This window comes from Canis lupus, chromosome 14 (assembly GCF_048164855.1).
Source record: "Canis lupus baileyi chromosome 14, mCanLup2.hap1, whole genome shotgun sequence".
NCBI lineage: Eukaryota > Metazoa > Chordata > Mammalia > Carnivora > Canidae > Canis > Canis lupus.
In genome coordinates this window covers 26638019-26656140 of record NC_132851.1, presented here as the reverse complement: position 1 = coordinate 26656140, position 18122 = coordinate 26638019, and the positions used below count along the sequence as shown (strand labels likewise).

At 39.5% G+C, this 18122-nt stretch overlaps 1 long non-coding RNA gene across 1 annotated transcript; it reads left to right on the top strand.

Annotated features, from left to right (window-relative positions):
- Positions 1 to 615: 615 nt before the first annotated feature.
- On the top strand, positions 616 to 17896 carry LOC140603402 (uncharacterized). Its single transcript, XR_012006380.1, has 3 exons — positions 616 to 1493; positions 15111 to 15220; positions 17260 to 17896. It is a non-coding gene; the product is annotated as an uncharacterized lncRNA (long non-coding RNA).
- Positions 17897 to 18122: the final 226 nt, after the last annotated feature.

Sequence of the window (18122 nt, the reverse complement as noted above, 5' to 3'; positions counted from 1 at the left end):
CTTTGACCCTGGTATCAGTCTCATCCACATCCTCAAAGGCATCTCCCAAAGTTCTATTTGATTACTTGGAAGCCATGAGGCAACCATATTCTCCATGCCTATATTTTCATCTCATTTCTGCTGAGACAGTGTTAAGATTCATCTGTGGGATTCTAGGGAAGAGAAGTTAAGCTATTAATCCCATTGACTGGATGATTTGGATCTCAAACTGATTTATTAATAAGAATTACTTATTTTGACCACTTTCTTCAGAGGAAACTGCTTGGACTTTGCCCCTTCTCTATTGTACCTTTCCCCCTTCCATAGATATCAGAGTTTGAGGAAACATACCAATAGAGAAATCAATTAGCTCTCTTCAGGGTCTCACAATGTGATTTCTGGGAATTGCTGATTCACCAGATTAATCTTCATCAGGTGTATACATAGCACTTAACCCATCAATTCCCTCAAACTCCTTTGGGTTTATGATCCCATTGGCAATAAATACTCTAAGATAAAAGCATAGTGTGTTTGCAGAGACTTCTGTGGATCTGCTCTCTCTGTGGTACATGGAAAAGTCCTTAATTGCAGTCTTGATCTACCATTTACATAGTAAATTTTCTATAATCATTTGCCTTGTTCAGGTTGGTGATTTTAGTCTCTCATCTCTGAATGACTGAACATGTCTAATTCCCATTTTAATCATATTACCTGGATGAGTAAAAGTAGCTCTAGACTGATTTATGCATTTTAGCTGCCAGGGAAAAAAACCCAATCAATGAGATGCTTAACCTGTTTTGAGGGCAGCTACAGGCCATAGGCATTGGTATTCTTGCAGACTATGAGATATTTTATGTTCTGATAAGGGATAGAAATTCTTGTCTCAAATGGCTCCCCATCATACTGAGATCTTGCAACAATAACATTACTGATTCAGACATTAATCTTAAATATCTAGGGAGCCCTAAAACATTGTAACCCACTAGCAAGGACCATGGTAATTGCCACGTAAATCCCCTCCATAATCTGGCTCTTATTATGACCAGCCAGCCAAGGTTTGCCCTTAAATCATCCTGGTTGAACAGAGCCTTGTAGAAGCAGCATCACCTACACATATCTCTGCTTCTTTTCATTAACCTGCTATCCTCTTTACAAATGGGGTTCTTCACCCATTCCCTTCCTCCAGATTAGTAATGCCCTGTTAAGTAAACAAACATGAAATTTCAAAGGGAAACAGGAGCAATAATCATTACCAGCTGCCATGTCAAGCATTGGGAAATCACGATTTGCAGAGAAAAATCCACGCTGCCTTTTGAAGGCACTCAGGCCTTTAGAACTGGATAAATGTATAACTTCCAAGCCAGACTCTATTGTTTCAACAATAAGTCCTGAGCCTTGGGAAAGGTGCTGAGAAATGAACTTTGGTTTTCTCCACAATCTATCTGGAGCATTCGGTGACGACATTGACTTTGAAATTAGGCTAACCTGGCCAATCCTACTGCTCACCAGCTTGGGTAAGTTATTAATTTCTGTATCTATTCATTCAGTCCACAAATATTTTGTGTTTTTTTTTATGATAGTCACAGAGAGAGAGAGAGAGAGAGGCAGAGACACAGGCAGAGGGAGAAGCAGGCTCCATGCACCGGGAGCCCGACGTGGGATTCGATTCCGGGTCTCCAGGATCGCGCCCTGGGCCAAAGGCAGGCGCTAAACTGCTGCGCCACCCAGGGATCCCTATTTTGTGTTTTATACTTGCTAGGCACTGTCTATACAAAACAACAACAACAACAACAACAACAAAACCACTAAAACCCCCTCCCAAATCTAAAATAATCCAAAGACAATGGGAAACTCAGAAAAATCTCAGAAAAAAAGTTAACTAGACTTGGAAGGTGAAGGTGGGCTTCTTAGAGGAAACAATATGTAAGATAAGACATGGAAGATGAAGAGGATTAGTCCCAGCTTTCTTATCTGTGAAATGGGCATGATGAACCTACCTTGAAAGTAGTTACAACATTAAATGAGATGATGGTTCTTAAATGCACAACTTTAATGGACTCAAGTGTGGCATGTGATAAATCTTACCAGTGTTTTTATCTGATTGTAAGTTACATTTTTCATTGTATACAATTTTGAAATGGCACAGAAATATTAAAAAGGAAGAAAATAAAAGCCACTTATATCCTACATTCTAAAAATGTTTACCTTGTGTTGACATTTTAACATATTTCCTTTCAAACACTTTTGTTCCTTTATAAACTCACATTTTGGAGGTTATCCTTTTTTTATTTTATTTTTTAAAGATTTTACTTATTTTATTTATTCATGAGAGACACACAGAGAGACAAAGAGGCAGAGACACAGGCAGTGGGAGAAGCAGGCTCCATGCAGGGAGCCTGACATGGGACTCGATCATGGGTCTCCAGGATCAGGCCCTGGGCTGAAGTCGGCGCTAAACCGCTGAACCACCCGGGCTGCCCGGAGGTTATCCTTTTAATGTATTCTGAATCCTTATTATGTTAAAGCACATCATCAAACAGTCATTGTAAACATTATTTTCAATGACTATGTTATACAACAAATGGATTTATTATAATTTAGTTAATAATTCATCTATTTCTATTCATTTAGGCGGTTTTCAATTTGTAGCCATTATAAATTGAATTTTAGACTATTATAAATCATGCTTAAATGAACATCTTTGTGCATAAATCTTTGTGCCTATTTTTGATTATTTCCTTAGGCTAGCTTCCCAGTAGAATGGCTGGGTCATAGGCTATGAATATTTTTAAGGCTCTGTAGTAATATTGCCAAATTGTCTTCCAAAGGGGTTATAACAATTTACATTCTGATGGGGAGTGAATGAGCTGGCCTATCTCCACATGCACTTGCCAGCTAAAGTGAAGTTACCATTACTGTTCTTATTACCATTTGCCATTAGGTCCTCAGAGGCATAACAGGCTTTCAGAATTCAACTAGATTTATTTTTCTTGTCACTAAATTTAAAAGTAGTACCTGTATTTTATAACTACTGGGAAAATAGAGAAAAATAATCAAACAAACAAATAAAAGAAAACCAAAGTATGAACAATCCTACTAATCAGAGATAACCACTCTCAAACCAATATTTTTAAATTGTATTTACAATGTAGATGTGTTTTCATAATTGCTCTGCATGTCATTAACATTCTTTTAAAAATGCCATTTTAAACAATTGCCTGTACAACCATTTTTCTGATCATTTCCACCCCCCCTCTCAGCCCTGGGGGTGTGAGGAATTAAACATATTTATCAAATTCTATAGACTAGGGTTTCTCAACCTTGGCATACTTTGGACCAGATAATTCTTTGCTGTTGGAGGACTGTCCTGTGCACTATAGGATATTCAGCAATTCCCTGCCTTCTACTCACCAAATGCCAGTGGTACCATCCCACTCACACCCAGACTTGGGGTAACCAAAGATATCTCCAGACTTTGCCAAATGTCCCCTGGATGGCAAATCTACTCCAGGCTGATGCCATTGGACTATACTCACCATCCCATGCTCCTGGAGTGGCCGTGTTTGGCCTAGATTTAAATGACCCCAGTGAGGGCACATTGACAACCAGCTGAGATGGCACATTTCAGACAGCTCCACCCAAAAAGTGCTTCCTTACATGAATCTGAGTCTTCTTGAACTTTTTAGGCACTATCTTGGCTTTTCATTTATATATATATATATATATATATATATATATATATATATATATATATATATATATATTCTGCAGAAATCTTTTATCTTTTGTACAGCTATTTCCAAAATTAGAAGGCTACTAATATTTTTAAACTAAAGAACCCCTTTCTTTTTCCCCATCACTGAGACATCTTTTCAATCCCCTCTCAATATAGTCTCCATCTTCTGAATGTATCTCTCTTCTGGTCTTTTACTGTCCTTTTTGGTGTGGCATCGAATGTGAACTGAACAGAGTAGAACAGGACAAATCAGGTTTTTCCTGCCTCTATCTCAGCCCACAGACTATGAATCTTATGAAATTACCTTTATTCCACCATTTTTGATCCACCATGAAATGGAAATTTCATATTCTAAAACCTAACATATTTCCACATATTCAAACATCAACTTTACCTTTATGGAGACTATCACATCAATGGCTCCTATTTCATTTACTGTTGATTAGAGACTCTAAAATTGTTCACAAATCCCCAAGTTTGACTTGTCTGATTAAACCAAGAGTCAGCTGCCCCATTTCTAATGACTGTATGCCCACAGAAACTAGACAGAAAAGCATAGAAATATAGAGTGATGGAATAGGAAGAGACCAAAGAAACCATTTGATTTCACATCCTCCTTTTACACAGGGGTACCGAGGATCAGAGACAAAATGCTTGTCCAAGTTTTACAGCTAACTCTTAGTAGGATTTCATCTGGAAGCCTGATTCCAAGACTACTGATCTGTTCGAGGACACCAAGAAAAACAATGGAATGGGTTAAAAAAATGTATAGTGTGTGTGTGTGTGTGTGTGTGTGTGTGTGTGTGTATTTGTGTGTAAGTATTCTGTTAATGTAGATAGATAAATAGAGCAAGGAAAGAAAGATGGGACTAGCAGGCACAACCTATAACAGTGAGGTCTGCAAAGAAAGAAAATTGATGAGAAGATCAGGAAATGAGCAAATGTGTTTTTATGACTGTGGCCAAGACAATAAAATATATTTGACTGGGCAAATCTGAATGGGAAAAAGAATGGGTCAACTGAATCCTGCTCCTTCTAAGTGTTCAGGTCTTCCCTTTCAATATAGCCACTTTAAATTAATTTCATTAATGGACCACAGGAATCTTGGGCAGACAGTGGTTATTGATATTCTGGATCTCAGTGTAAATTAGTCCTAGTCACATTAGCCCCCTGCATTTCCCCACCTCTACTACTTTTTTTGTCTTCCTCTAGCTGGTCAAGGCTCTATTCCACTAGAAAGAGAAAACAATTTCTAAAGTGAACATTTGATGGGTACCTGGTGGCTCATTTGGTTAAGCTACTACCTTCAGCTCAGAGAACTGGGTTCGAGCCCTGCATCAGGCTCCCTGGTTCTCCCTCTCCCTCTGCCCCTCCCCCCACTTGTGTTCTCACTCACTTTGCTCTCTCACTCTCAAATAAATAAATTCTTTAAAATAAATAAATAAAATGAGCATTTGATGAATTTAACCAAAAAGTCACCACCACCATCAACTTTGAAAACAATAATAAAAATTCAAAAAATCTTCACTATTTTGTTTCTAATTGGCTTTGGTTTCCCATGCACCTATCAAGTTCAATAAATGGACAATATAAATAAACAATGTGGCTATTTCACAAGACACTTGCACACTTATCTCCCCTCCCTGCACCCTTTTCCCTGTCAACTCATAAACTTTGTATGTGCTTTGTGACTCAGCATACCTGTGACAATAACTATATGGCCCTTTATAGATATCAACAGGATGTTTGATTTAGGTTAGCCATGAATAAATACTGATATCACTAATCCTAAACATCACAAGTAAGATAAAAATAAATATTCTGACCTTGCGGTGAGTGAGTAATTGGACATGAATTACATTTGTCTTTTTGATAATGATGCAAAGCAGAATGGCAGAGTGAGGGGACATCCTGTATTTACGTGCTTCCACGACAATGGGTAATTAAGTGGAGTTGAATAGTTTAAGGTCAAACTGTGGTTTGACTCTTTATTTGCTGCTTTCAGGAGCACAGCTGAGACCAAAGGGGTAAACAGTGATGCCCTCCAATGGCCAGGATATTTAGGAATATGGGTTTTAGAATCAGGGACAAAAATTGCTCTCGGATTCCTGCTCTGTCTAGCCTTCTGGTTTGTCTGGGCTCAGATGAGATGAAATATGAACATGTCATACAGTAGGCGACACACACATGGTAGAAATTAATAGCATTGCTTCCCTATAGGTAAGTGAAATCTCTGATTCCATTTCTTTAGTTAAATGATTCCTAACCCTTTAACAGTGGTCATGAACCTTTTTGAAAGTATGATGAAGACTATGGGCCCACTTCCCAGTAAGCACACCACTCATGCAGACACATGTACATGTAATCTCTCTGTCACACACACACCACACATGAACACGCATGCATGTGCAAACACATATATCTCCCACACACTTATACACACATCACACATACCAAATATGCATATGCACTTATACACACTCTTACATAACATTCCAGAAGGTTGTTAGAACTTCAGCAAGCTTATCCCTTTCAGGGATCCCTGAAAACTAGAAAAAGAACTCCATCCAAGTTGTTTTGGGGCAAAAAAGCTTTAGAAACAGTATCCTTTATCAAATGTGTCAGTATTCCCTAGGCACTTCCCATTTAAAAAAACAAGGCAAAGAAAAGTCTACTAGCTTGCCAGAAGTCAGGGCTGGCTCATGGGAATAGGACCTATGTAGACACACCATGAGGGCCCTGCACTTAGAAGGCCCCACACTTGACTTAATGCTCTACTGTTCCTGACTTGACATTTTGAAGAGCAGGCCCCATGTTTTCATTCTGCCTGGAGCCCACAGTTGTAGAGCTGATCCTTCTCCGAGTCACAGTCACTCACCCTGTGGGTTGCCAAGCAGAGATTCTCCCTCCACCTTTGCCTCCCCAATCCAGACTTCTCCAGATTACCCCTTATTTCCCCCCATCACAGTTATCCTCATTTTACATAGAAATTTTATATGTTTATTGTTTGATTCTGTAATCAGCTCCATGAGAGCAAGGCTTTGATTTCTGCTGTATACCACACCTAGTACAGTGCCTGGCACATGGCCAGTCCTTCATAAATATGCATTGAATGAATGAATGAATTCAACTTAGGCACCTTGAAAGCAGAGCATCCTTTACATTTAACCAGTTAACACAATGAGCTATCATCCTGTAGTCTCTTATTACAGCATCACCCTGTACACTGAGAAAATTCAGAGTTCCCTGGGGGCCAGCAGATACACATGACTCTTTTGAAATAAGAATCTGTGCATTTGACTGGAGGAAAAATAGGAGGCACTTTTCAAGAAAACAAATTCTGCTGTCACACTTGATTATTGGAATAATAGAGAGTAAAAAAAAAAAAAAAACCCTAACAGTTCTTGAATACCTACTCTGTACTTGGAGATAGGTAATTAAAGGTATTTTACTTAATTTAATTTAATTATCCCTCAACCCATTTGTGGATGCTTTATTATCTCCTCCATCTTATGGAAAAGGCTCAGAGGTGATCAATCCCTCACGCCAGCTTCCTCAGTCAATAAAGGATGAACATGTAATTTGCCATCACAGAGTGATGATGGTTACAGCGTATCAACTTTTATAACTTGGGAAGCTCATATCTTCCTGTAAATAAAAAGAGTATTATTTATGGGGGTATTCAAGTTTGGGATCCAGTTTTCCTCCCTGCTTTTTTTGCTGGGTTTTGCTTTCTTTGGTGAGAGTTAAGGAAAGGGAGGTCAAAGGCAATATGGTGTCAGTTATTCATTTCCTCTGATATTCATTTACTTAGGATTTATGGTGCCAGGCTCTGTGCTGGCTGCTTGTGGGGGATACAGAGGTGAATCAGACACTGTCCTGTTCTCAAGAAGGTCACTGCTTCCCGTTGGCAACAAAATATTCAGTCATTCCATAAATACCCATCCCCTTAGCAGCTACACTCTGCCCAGCACAGGGCTAATTGACAAATGGACCATCACCCTTTTCCTCATGGAGCTCCCAGCCTGGAAGGGAGGCTCCTGACTTCCAAAAAATGCAATGATCAAAATGCAGAAGCTATTGTAAGAGGTGTGAGAACAAAGGTCTGTGTTGCTCCTGGTTGTATTCTGTTGGTAGTTAGTACAGTTCCTGGCATGTACTAGGTGCTCAATAAATATTTGTCAAGATACTGAAGTGTTCCAGTGCCATCAAATGTAAAGGACGATGGGCCTCCTGTTGAGGGAAGTAATATGTTGAGAGAGAGGTAATATCAGACAGGTGAAATCTGAGCTTTTCTTAATCAAGAATGTTTGCAAGGAAAGGACCTTTGAGAAGAAAGAAAAAAGATACCGATGAGTCAAAGATTAGCTTTGCTAAAATTGTACAGGGGCAGTTGAATTTGGTGAGAGTCTGCGTTTCCAGAACAGGTGGGGATGACAAGAAGCCATGGAAAGTGGGGCAAGGGCAGACTGTGAAAGCCTGTGTGCCTGGCTAGCACGGAAAGACACTGTCAGACTTGCAGTGCAGTAGTTTTGACCAGAAGTTAAGTCAGTGGCAGTGAGGATAAAAGAGAATGGACAGGTAGAGTTATAAGAATATGGACTCAGGGACACCTGGGTGGCTCAGCAGTTGAGCGTCTGCCTTCGGCTCAGGACATGATCCCGGGGTCCTGAGATTGAGTCCCACATTGGGCTCCCTGCAGGGAGTCTGCTTCTCCCTCTGCCTATGTCTCTGCCTCTCTCTGTGTCTCTCATGAATAAATGAATAAAATCTTAAAAAAAAAAAAGAATACAGACTCATATTTACTCCTCACAACCAGTCATTATTATCAAGATATTATTATCCTAACTCCATGATAAAGATATTATTATCCCTGCTTTACAGATGAAGAAATAAAGGCTTATGGAGGTTAAATGACTTTTTCTTTGGTCATAATCAGTTTCATAGTCAAAATTCAAAGCCCACGTATCTGACTGTAGCCAAGTATGTGGGAGAAATGCAGATGGTAGATGAGGCTAATTAGGTAGACCTAGATTGCACGTAGAAGACCCTATGGGCTTGATCCAGTCAATACCCTGGAGAACTCCTTGGGCTGGCCCGTTGTTGAAAGATTTTGAATTTATATACCTGCATCACACACCTCACTACTCCTTATTGCCCACAAAGCCTCTTTACATGTTCATGTGAACAGTCTGCCCCAATGAAGGCAACTAACCAAGAATGACTGAATAGGGAGTCTTAAAAAGGCAGAGCTCATTACAACCCATTTTGAGACAATAAGAAGATGTCAGTAAAGGATTTGAGATGAAGCAAAAAAAAAAAAAGCAAAAAAAAGAGTTAATTTGGAATTGACATTTGGGAACTTTCATGAGTAGAGAAACAGGAAACCAGGGGATTTGTATTCAGTCCAGATGTGAGATGGACAGGAAGAGGGAAGGAACATGCAGAAAGATAATAGATTCCATTCTCTGGAGTCTGCCCAGAGCCGAAGAGGGGGGTGGATTTAGAGGGTGCGGGAAAGGAGGAAGAGGTAGGCCCCTGATCCTTTAGCATAATTCCCTTCTGGTGGAGTCATCTGTGTGAGTGAAGAATGAGGAGTCTGTGACCTGAGTACCATGTCTGTACAGTTCTTCACTTACCTAAAATGTTCTGGCTCTTTGAAAATTAGCAAGATTTACAAATTGGTGTGGTTATGGAGAAATGAGGAATTCCATACACAGTTCTGGAAGTAAATTGGTGAAGCCTTTTGAGACCAAAAAAAAAAAAAAAAAAAAAAGGAATATTGGGAATATTTTCTAAGAGTATTTAAGACATTCCTTTTCCGAAACCTGTCCTATGGAAACAATCTGAAATGCAGGCAAAACTCTAATACAAACACACACGTTCATCACAGTATATAAAACAGTCAGAAAACTGTAAAACATCTAAGTATCCAATGTCAAGCAAATTTTGGTATATTCACAAAATGAATAATATGCAACAGCTTAGTGCTTATTTAATAAGAATGTTCAGTAACGTGAGAAAGTATTTATGTTATAATAGCAAGTGAAAATAGCAGGATGCATAGTTGTATACATGATATGGCGTGCTTAGAAAAATTCCAAATTCTGTATGCCAGGGGTTGGCAAGTTATGGCTCATGGGCCAAATCTATGCTGCTGCCTGTTCTTATAAATAACTGAAATCCAGCCACACTCATTCTGCATGTATTGTCTACAGCTGCTTCTGCGCTACAATGGTGGAATTGAGTTGTTGTGATATAAAGACCATCACTCCTCACAACCTCAATATTTATCATCTGGTTCTTAGAGAGTTTGCTGACTCTTGCTGGATGCCGAAACGTTAATAATGATTTTTGCAATTGCAGAATTGTGTTTTTGAATAAAGCTCTGTTATATTTATCTTTTATTTTCACAAGAGACACGTATTATTTTTACAATGTGTAAAAAAAGAATATTTAAAAATACCTGGCTACAAAAGAGAACGTAACATTCTCTATGATTTCCTCAGGACCGAATTCAGCTATGCAAAGTGAGGCAGTTCTGCTTACGTTGCTATGAGTATTAGGAAGTCCCAAAGCGAACCCCCAGGGGTGATGACCTGTTCCACATTTTGAGTACATCCTTCAAGGGTGTGTTGTGCAGAGGGAAAATCTTGTGCTTTCCATAGCTATAGATTTGGCTACAATGCTGATTTTACATTGAGGAGGTTTGTGTGATAATGGAGAGAATCATTTCCCACAGCGGCTGACCTTCAGACGAGAATAGGATGCCTAAACACTTCGGGGCTCCAGTTGCCTGGTTTTCAAAACCAGCATAATAACCCATCACCTGCTACTAGTCAGAGGGCTGACTCAGATATCTTCTTGACCTTCTGTCTGGCTCTCAACTCTGCATTTCCATGATTTATCCATAATATTTGCTCAGCTTTCAGCACTGACGATCTTGCTCACTTGACTTCCAGAATTAGTGGGATGCAGGGATGGCAGTCAATATGGGGAGAAAAGCCTCTCTCTCCTCCACGAAACTCTCACATATCACCTGATGCCACCTGATGACCTCTGAGAAATAGAATCCCGAGTGGGATGGTACCCCTGCCTCTTCCGTCTCCCCAACCTATGTTCCCTCCAGTGGCTTTGATGTTGTGTGTTAAATGCCCTGCAATGCATGCCATTCCATGTATTGTTCAAAGAAATATGATGTCTGTGGGAAAGAAACACAATTCTGTTTGCTATGCTTCAGCCACCAAGAAAATGTACTAAAATAGCTAAAAAGGCAGTTCACCGGAAGAAAAATTCAAATAGATCTTTTTCTTGTAGTTCATAGTTCTGGTTTCTGTTTTTAATGGGGTTTTCATGGGGGAAAACATTCAACCTGAGAGCTGGACATTTTGAGACAGCAGAGGTGAGGACACCCACATGTCTTTCATTGTTGCCACAATTTCCCAGCCAAATTCAGGCACCATCCCTTGTAGGCAGAGACTTTTTTCAAAGTGTCATGTGGGTGATATAGGACATTTTCAGTTCCAAGAAGAACACGTTCTGAGGATCTACTGTATGTACAGCATGGTGACGATAGTTAATAATGTGTACACTTGAAAGTTGGTGAGAGTAGGTCTTAAGCATTCTCACCAAAGGAAAAAGAGAGGCGCCTATATTAACTGTGTGAAGTGACAGACATAATCATTTTACAATGGCTATGGATATCAAATCATTGGGTTGTATACTTTCAAAAGAATAAGAAAGCAAATAAAAACCCCCAAAGAGTCACCTACAGTTTATTTCTTTGTAAGTACAGAACGTAGCCAGGGAGAAAGTTGATGGCTACATAAACTTCGTGGAGAAAAGGAAAGGGGATCTTAAACATCCCTTCTGTTGGATTGCTTAAATTATCTTCTTCCAAATAAATATGTTCTGCTGGATGCCTTTCCCGTCCACAGCTCTGTATGCCCAGGATTTGTTTCCCCAGATCCTGTGGCAATGGGAATGGGAAGACCATATCTTCCTTCCCATTGCACAGGGCATGGCAAACTGGTGAAGGCATCGCATTTCTGGTTAAATGCAGACAGTTGGAAAAGGGGAGGAAAAGGTTACCTATCTTCCTCCAACCCTCTGACTACTGCCCTGGAACTTACACATTCTGATCTACTGTTTCATCTTAAGCATGGCAATTCTGTTACTCATGCTGAAAACACATTGCGCTGACTTTAGACACAGTTTCTAAGGCCATACCTGAGCCACACAACATTTGCTGTATGACCTTGGAAGCCCTGAACTGATATGAGTAATCCCCCAACTTATTCACATTTTCAACTCCAAATAACTGGGTTTTCTAAAATCCAAAGCATGCTCCAAGATTGAGGTTCTCTTGGGCATTGAGATGATGGCCATTCAAGTTTTAATTGAAAAAGTTTAGACTCTTTTAGCCTCATTTCCACCCATGTCCCTTCACCATCACGCAACCCCACTGGGAGGAGGAAGGCATTCACCAATGACCTTGGCATCATGATAAAAGTGATGTAAGTATAATAGGATCTTTCATAATTCTCAGATGTTTTTGAAAATGCTCTCTTCCTCCCAGAATGCCTTCACTTCTCTTCCTTAACTGCATGCTTCCATTTGTTTTTCAAGACCCAGCAGGAATGATCCCGCACCAGGAAATCTCCCTGAACTTCTGTAGCCATTATATGGGCCTGACCTATTTCATTCATTTCTCTTCCAGTACAGAATTGGCTTGCGATTCAAGAGTCAGAGTGCTTGACTATGATTTTTGAACCTCTCATTAGTAACCACACTATTCTAGACAAGTTACAGAACCATTTTGCCCTTATTTCCTCATGTTGAAAATGGGTCTAATGAGAGTCTCTGTCACAAAGAACTGTGGTGGGAACTAAATGAGACAAAGGGCCTTCAAGCCTCTGCTTGGTGTTTACAACAGAGGAAGAAACTGATGCAGTTTCTTCATTATTATGATAAAGCAGTCACTGTACTGGTGAGCTTCAGAAGCTAAAGGCTTCTGTCCCGCATATTCCTGAGCCTTGAGCTCCTAAACAAGCCTGACGACTACTTACTGGGGAAGGAATGTCTGAGGCTTAGCTGAAATGAGGTCACTTAAGGAAACTGTAAACTGACCCCTACGCCAGGAGAAAACTGTACAGTAATAATGGCAATTAGTTCAAGCAAGATGTGGATGACTGTTGGAATCCAAACAGTGTAGGGCTTGGGGTTGGAAAGAGGATGTGTGTGCGGCTTGCTCCCCTAAATTTAGATAAATCATTTGGAAGAATGTTGAGTATTTTAGGTACTCACCTGGGTAGCCACCCCTACTTCTGTCCTGTGGGAAGTCTCATTGAAACATGGTGGGAGTCATTAGTTCTACGTTCCTCTGTGTTTTTTATTTCAGCGAAATTCTAAGTGACTGATATTGCAGGGTTTTTTTTCCTGTATAAATAAATCCTATTAATAATAGGGTCTACGTATATATGGGAATAGGAAAATGAACCTGGTTACGCCTGATTTGCAAAGTCTTTATTTTCTCCACCTTGCTGGTCAGATCACAGCGATCAATGTCAGTGCCAAACTCATAAGAGGAGCACCCCCTGTTGGTCAATTAAGGGATTTGTATTTGTGAGAGATCTGACCTACAGATAGATGAAGGACTTGGAGCCAGGGAGGGCAGACAATAAAGGAGATCCACCTCTGTGAGCATGAGCTGGCTCAGTCTGTCTTGTTGTCTCCAGTTTCTGCTTCCCACACATGCTATGTCCTTCCTGCTTTCTGCTTTCTTTTGAATTACTCATAGAATACAAATTAGAGAAATCCCTCCCTACTACCTCTCCTTCATCACTACCACCAATGACTTTATAATAGCTCTTAATGATGTATTTTTAAAAATGCCATCTTTTTATACATTCAGTCATTCAACAAATATTTTGATGGACTTATCATGTGCCAAGCACTGTACTGAGTACTAAATAACGGGACGCCTAAGTGGCTCAGCAGTTGAGCATCTGCCTTCGGCTCAGGGTATGACCCCAGGGTCCTGGGATCGAGTCCCACATCGAGCTCCCTGCACGGAGCCTGCTTCTCCCTCTGCCTGTGTCTCTGCCTATCTCTGTGTCTCTCATGAATAAATAAAATCTTTAAAAAAATAGACAAAGATGAACAAACCAGGAGTGTTCCCTATTCCTACAGAGCTTAGAGACTATAAGCTTATGCTCATCTGATGCACAGCAGCCACTTCTGAGATCATCATTATTATACTCACTTGACAGATGAGGAAACAGATTATTTAGTGAAAGGAAGAGGAACTGGAATTCAGGGTTATGGCTTTCTCCTATACTATACACTGATCCTCACTAGAAGATAGGATGAGACAAAAAAAAAAGTGCAAAAAGTAAGGGAGAAGATAATAAGCATAAATCCATTAGTTTTCTATTAAAATTATTTATGGGAGATGGGGAAAGGGGTAATGGATGGAAAGGAAGATGAGTTCATGCTCCAAACATCAGGTTTCCCCACTCCATCCCCTTCTCGTTTAAATGCCCTGTCATTTATTGGACACCTTTCAAACTCTAGGAAACACTCTAAAATTCCAAGCTAGGAGGGGTTTCCTTTGCAAGTCTGGCTATTGTAACTTTACGAGAAACTGGTCAATACTTCCTTTTACCAGTTACAAAGCACAGTTTTCTGAATGAATTTTGTATTCAGTAAACAGTTAACCCTTCACCTTTCTGACTCATGTTTTTTATGTTATTACTCAGCTTTTAGAATAAGATGAAGCCTGGGGCAGCTTTTTTGTACCCCCACACACACTCCTACGCACATACTCACACATGCAAACACAATTCACACATATCTGCATCCTTATATGCAATCACTGAGAAACACATGCACAAATGAACATACTTGCATATAAAATCAAATATGTACCTATGCACATTCACTATATATGTAAACACCCTTACACATATGTGTATATATCCACATGTGCACATGCATGTGCACACACACACACAGGTATAGTGTTGCCTTTGTGCTCTCTGTGAGAAGAAGGAAGTAGAAAGACCCAAGATACTTAGCTGAACACTTAAAAACCTGCCAGTCCATGTCTTTGGAGCTGTTTTCTCCTCTAAAAAAAGCAAGATATCACTGCTACTATTATCTGTTGAACCCTTGATTCCTATATCTCCCTATTGCTAGGGTGTGGGGAGATAATCCTTACATCAAATGACTAATGTTGTTTTATTTTTTCCTTTTACACGAAGTCATAGGATTAGGTAATGAAGTAGAACTGAACTCCTGAATTCGAATCCCTCATATGACACACCTCATTTACAGCAGACGTTGAGTAAATATTAGTTACAAGGAAGAATAGAGACTATTTGTATTTCATTAGAACAGAACAAGATATCTACGAGCACATGGTCCAGTCCCTTCATGTTTCAAGCGAAGGTTGAGAGAGACCCAGAGGGCTACGTGATCAGCCTGGAGTCCACACTGCTTACTGTGAGTAGACTGGACTGATGCTATAATCTTTATGGTATCCCGTGAATATGATGACTGAAAGCCACTATTACTGGGAAGTTATTCTCATCTTCTGCTGCAAAACCCTCCTTAGTATTCAAACCAGAAACCAGTAAAACACATAACATAAAGTGAAGTGGGATTTGGGGCAATTATCCAGTGAGCCTTTTGGTTACAGATAACCAAAGCAGGCAATTCAAGTCTCAACTTGATTTTGCTGTCTTCATGTTGATGGTTAAAATAGCCTACTTAAATCCAAATTTGTCCATGTGGATTTCCTTGACTTCTCTCAGGTTTGATGTACCATCCAAGAGAGGAAGTTGGAGAGGGAGGGAGGCAGGGTGGAACAGAGAGATTGAGAGCGAGAGCAAGAGAGAAAGAGAGAGAGGAGAAGGGGAGAGGCAGTTCTGGGGAATGCGACATATAGTCATTTACGATTTTTTTACATTTTAAATTGAAGTAAAAAATACATCAGTAACATCCAAAAAGGGCTCAAATCTTAAGTGTTCAACTAATTAATTGCTTCTATATATGCATACTTGTACACATCTATGTAATCACCACTCATATCAAGGCAAAGAATATTTCTATCACTTCATGTTACTTAATTTTTAAAGTAGGCTCCATGCCCAGCATGGAGCCCAATGTGGGGCTCGAACTCATGACCCTAAGATTAAGTCAGTCGGAGAAGGACAAACATTATATGTTCTCATTCATGTGGGGAATATAAATAATAGTGAAAGGGAATATAAGGGAAGGGAGAAGAAATGTGTGGGAAATATCAGAAAGGGAGACAGAACGTAAAGACTGCTAACTCTGGGAAACGAACTAGGGGTGGTAGAAGGGGAGGAGGGCGGGGGGTGGGAGTGAATGGGTGACGGGCACTGGGTGTTATTCTGTATGTTAGTAAATTGAACACCAATAAAAAATAAATTAAAAAAAAAAAAAAGACTTGAACTGAGATCAAGAGTCAGATGCTCCACTGACTGAGTCACCCAGGTGCCCCTCCATCACTTAAAAAGATTCCCTTGTGTCCCTTCACAACTGTATCTTCTGCTATAACCACTGTTCTGACTTCTGTGATTATAGATTTGGTCTTCCTGTCCTCGAACGTTACAAATGTAATCATATTGTATGTATTCTTTTCCATCTGACTTCTTTCATTTCACGTAACAGTTGTGAATTTAATCCATGTTGTTGCATATATCAGCAGTTGGTTTTTATTGCTGAGTGGTGTTCCATTGTATGATTAGGCTATAATTTATTGATTCATATTCATGCTAATGGGCATTTGAATTTTTCCAGTATTCAGTTTTTATGAATCAAGGTGGTTATGAATATTTTTGTACATGCCTTTTAGTATATTTCATCTCTCTTGTGTATATATCTAGGAATAGGGCTTCCGGGTTACAGTGTAGGCAAACATTTTGCTCTAGGTAGTTACAACAGTTTCTGAAAAGTAATTGAACTTACTCATACTCTAACTAGCAATATATAGAGTTCCATTTACTTCCCAAACTTATCAATACTTGGTATTGTTTGTCTTTTTAAAATTAAAGCAATTCTGATAAATATGTGGTGGTAACTCACTATAGTTTCAATTTGCACTTTCCTGATGAATGATCTGTATAAAGGGCCCGTTCAACTGTTTTTGTCATACTTAAAATGAGTATTTGTCCTTTTGTTATTAATTTGTTAGAATTTTTAATGTATTCTAGGTATGAGTCTTCTGTCAGAAAAAAACAAAACAAAACCTAACAAAACATGCACAGAATTACAAAAACCTTATCCCAGACTGTGGTTTGCCTTTTCAATTTCTTGTGTCTGTTTAAAAAAAATATCTACTGCCCCAAGCTATGAATATACCTTTATCTTTTTCTGGAAGTTTTACCATCATATTTGGTATGCATCACATCTGTAACTAATTTGGGGGTATTATATGAGGTATAGTCAAGTTTTATTTATTTATTTATTTATTTATTTATTTATTTATTTATTATTTATTTATTTATTTATTTCAGATATAGAGATAGAGACGAGGAAAGAGAGATCAAAACCACAATGAGATACCACCTCACACCAGTGAGAATGGGGAAAATTAACAAGGCAGGAAACCACAAATGTTGGAGAGGATGTGGAGAAAAGGGAACCCTCTTGCACTGTGGTGGGAATGTGAAATGGTGCAGCCACTCTGGAAAACTGTGTGGAGGTTCCTCAAAGAGTTAAAGATAGATCTGTCCTAGGACCCAGCAATTGCACTGCTGGGGATTTACCCCAAAGATACAGATGCAATGAAACGCCGGGACACCTGCACCGCGATGTTTCTAGCAGCAATGGCCACAATAGCCAAACTGTGGAAGGAGCCTCGGTGTCCATAGAAAGATGAATGGATAAAGAAGATGTGGTTTATGTATACAACGGAATATTACTCAGCCATTAGAGATGACAAATACCCACCATTTGCTTCAACGTGGATGGAACTGGAGGGTATTATGCTGAGTGAAGTAAGTCAATCGGAGAAGGACAAAACATTGTATGTTCTCATTCATTTGGGGAATATAAATAATAGTGAAAGGAAATGTAAGGGAAGGGAGAAGAAATGTGTAGGAATTATCAGAAAGGGAGACAGAACATAAAGACTCCTAACTCTGGGAAACAAACTAGGGGTGGTAGAAGGGGAGGAGGGCGGGGGTGGGGTTGGGGTGAATGGGTGACGGGCACTGGGGGGGGGGGCACTTGACAGGATGAGTACTGGGTGTTATTCTGTATGTTGGTAAATTGAACACCAATAAAAAATAAATTTATTAAAAATAATAATAATAAAATAAATTTTTTTAAAAAGCAGGGTAAAGAGCAGAGAAAAAGGGACAAGCAGACTGCACTG